The sequence below is a fragment of the Homarus americanus genome, unplaced genomic scaffold (genome assembly GCF_018991925.1).
Source record: "Homarus americanus isolate GMGI-L3 unplaced genomic scaffold, GMGI_Hamer_2.0 scaffold40248, whole genome shotgun sequence".
NCBI lineage: Eukaryota > Metazoa > Arthropoda > Malacostraca > Decapoda > Nephropidae > Homarus > Homarus americanus.
This window is the reverse complement of record NW_024712526.1, coordinates 416,650-420,415: the sequence shown is the minus strand read 5'-3', so window position 1 is coordinate 420,415 and position 3,766 is coordinate 416,650. Positions and strand designations below refer to the sequence as shown.

The 3,766-nt window shown below is 42.3% G+C and overlaps 1 non-coding gene across 1 annotated transcript; it reads right to left on the bottom strand.

Moving 5' to 3' along the window:
- Positions 1-1,876: 1,876 nt before the first annotated feature.
- Positions 1,877-1,949, bottom strand: Trnam-cau. The gene has a single exon. It is a non-coding gene; the product is annotated as a tRNA-Met (tRNA).
- Between the last annotated feature and the right edge of the window lie 1,817 nt (positions 1,950-3,766).

Here is a 3,766-nt window from a genome sequence, read left to right as displayed (position 1 = left end):
CCCACCACCACCCCACACCCCCACCACCTCCCCCACCACACCACCCTCACCACCACACCACCTCACACACCACCCCCACCACACCCCCCACCACACCACCACCACCCACCACCCACCACCCCCTCCCTCCCCACACCACACCACCTCCCTCACCCCTCCACACCACCTCACCCCCACCACCACACCACCCCTCACCACACCACCCCCTCCACCACACACCACACCCACCCTCCACCAACCACCTCCACCACACCACCCCCACCACACACCACCCCCCCACCACAACCACCCCACCACACACCACCACCACACCACCACCCACCCACCACCACACCACCTCCACCACCACCCACCTCCCCCACCACCACCACCCTCTCACCCACACCACCTCCCCACCCCACACCACCTCCCCTCACCTCCCCCACCACCACCACCTCCCACCACACCACCTCCCCTCCACCCACACCACCCCTCACACCACCACCACCTCACCCACACCACCACCCCTCACCACACCACCTCCCCACCACACCACCTCCCTCACCACACTCCCCACACCCACCTCCCACCACACCACCTCCCTCACCACACCACCTCCCCCACCACACCACCTGTCTCGTCACTGGGATATAGAGTTTATTACTGTGTGTTGTGTTCCGATAGTTAATTATTTTTTATTATTTTAGGGGTCTTAGGTCAGGTTGGCACACAGCTCTCGAGGAACACCCAGAGGTTAGGTTAGGTTAGGTTAGGTTAGGTTAGGTAAATATCCCTCCTAACGCCAACTTTCACCTTACAGAATGAAAGGTAAACAGAGAGTGAATGAACCATGAGTATCGCCTCCTGTGACACGCCACAGTAGACCTTCCTCTGAGCGCGGGGGCAGTGCAGTGTGAGGTCAGCCAGGGGTAACACAGCCGATGATTTGTCTTCTGTTTACTGCAATTAACCGAGACTTTCCCTCCCTGGATGGTGAGGTACAGTACGTTAATTATCACTATCTCTCTCTCTCTCTCTCTCGTGGGAGTAATTACGTCAACAAAAACTAGCTTAACCTCGAATGTACACGTCCGTTGTTTTTCAGAAGCTATTATTGTTATTAATTAATTAATTAATAAGTAAATAAATAAATAAATGAAGTGACATATTAATTGGGTGGAAGTAATGATGATGAGTTCATAAGATATATGTATTCCCTCATTATAATTAACGTGTGTGTGTTGACTCACCATTGTAAATGTGTGACCCGACAAAAAATAAATCTCATCAAATAAATTACGGTAATTACATATATGTTGCTGTATATAATGCTTGTACAGATATATTGACATTAGCAATTTAATGAGAAACATTCTGAAATTATCTACAAATGAAATGCTGATCCATTTTGCTTGTTTGTTTGTTTATCGTAGTTATAGCACATAAATACTGTACCGTAGGTGTAAGGAAGGTTAGGTATTCATTTATTTACTTTTTTTTTCGGGGGTTAGCCCACCCGGGCACAGGTCACTGACCCGAATCTGGGCCTGGGAGGCAAAAATGTGATAATAATAATAATAATAATAATAATAATAATAATAATAATAATAATAATAATAATAATAATAATAATAAAGAAATAAAAAAAGAAAAAAAGAAATCAAAAGTGAGAAACAATATACAGTATGTATGTTGTGTTGTCAATAGTAAGAGAAACAATTGAGACCCTGCAATTGTGTGTAAATGAGGCAGAAAGTCAGATGAGCAACCTGGGACTTGGTCACATATAGCAGCAGGGTCTACCATTAGACAACACATTATGCTTCCAATATCTTCCCAGGCGGTAGTACCTCCCTGTTTGGTAGCTGCCTACTACCTACTACCTACCAAAAGTTCATGCCCCGAGTGAGGATCGAACTCACGACCTTGAGATTATGAGACTCACGCGCTGCCTACTGCGCCATCGAGGCTGCAATTATTATAATGTTGGTGTGGACACCTAGCAATACTGACCACTGGATCCTCAGTACGTTGGTCAGGAAAGAGGACACATTGTTCACCTGTGGAAGAAAGACACGCTAATTAAATCTTGTATAGTTTGTCAATCTGGTAATTCATTTTTCAGGCGTGGTTTATTCAGATGTTATTGTGTACATTTGTTTACATAGTAATTTTTAAAGGAGATCAGTGACGAATAATAATGTATTGTTGTTGATGGTAGAATGTTATTATTGCTCTTCAACATCTGAGCCTCTGAGGTCTTCAAGCGCATAACAAGTCCAGTAATTACGTTGAACTGTCAGTACGCGCGCCAGATATTGTGGGAGGGAAGGTTAAGTCTACACTAAATTATTCCTAATACAAATAATAAAGAATGATAATAAATATTGATACAGTAAAAATAAATACAATAATACATTACATAGATAAACATGTAAACTTATCATGTATTTTTTGTGAACATAAGAACAGTTTGTACTTTCTTAAATGAACAAAGAAAAATATTTGGTAACAGTAATGTGAAAATTGTTTGAGTGTTGCCTATGGATGTGAAGTGTTCGGGAGGTCTGGCTGCAGGTAACACATGTAAGAGACAACACAAGAGAGAGAAAAATTATACAATATGTGGATTAAATAATGATTAACTCAAGATAATGGTAACGATAATAATAATGATGATATTAATACTAAAATAACTACAACTGCTGCTACTACTAATACTACTAATAATAATGACACTAATAATCGTAATGACGATAATAATCATAATAATAATAATATAACAACAATGACGTGGGTAATAATAACTGAGGTATATACACACAAGGTTAATAGGTTAACTCAAATCATGGCCGCCATTGCCAGTCAACTTCAGAGTAACAATGCAAGCAAACTGGATTGACCCGACACAGCCAATCACGCCAGTTAATTTTAATTGGTGGTCCACAACATTGATGGCGCTAATAGTGACGTCAAAAACAACAGTGGCACAATCACTCCCCCGGCAATTTCCATTTAAAAAAATAAAATCTCTCGTAAAGCTGCGTTTTATAAAATGGTGCTGATGATATATAAGGTAAACTGGGCCTTTATATATATATATAGTGTGTGTGTGTGTGTGTGTGTGTGTGTGTAAGTAATATATAGAACCAATAGATGTATGGGTGAGGTTTTTTGTTATGTATGTGTGATATGGAAGGATTATAATGTACTGTATTGTATCAAGGAGAAGGCTGTCAAGAACTGAAGTTGTTATGGTCGATCATGCAGGAGACTATAGTAAAACAACAGACACCGAGGACAGTGGAGAGACACTTGGGGGGGTTGAAGGGCACGCAAGTGGGAAGATGGCCAAAAGAATATTGAGTAAAGACTTAAAGGAGTTGAGGGTCAGATATAAGTGATACATGTACAGGAATCCAGTGGCTATAGTTGCAGTAGAAGGAGGACTATCCGTTGGGGTGATGCAGGGCCGTGTTCTGAGTCCTTTGTTGTTTTTTATTGTTATAGAACTAATGAGCAGAATGTCCAGGGAGGGTGAAGCTCTGAATGTTGTGTACAGATGACCTGGAGATGGTGGCGGAGGGGTGACAACAGCTTTAGTAAGAGTTGAAGGAGCGGCGGGGTGTGTTCAGGAGACACGAGTCAAGGATGAGTTTAGGAAAGACAAGACTCCCTGTTGTCTCGGTATAGTTGTTATAATCCTTCGTCCGTTGTGTCATAATGTCTCACACAAAATTGTAGTTACTGTTTTGATTGTGTGTACAGTACAATAGGTGTGGAGCAT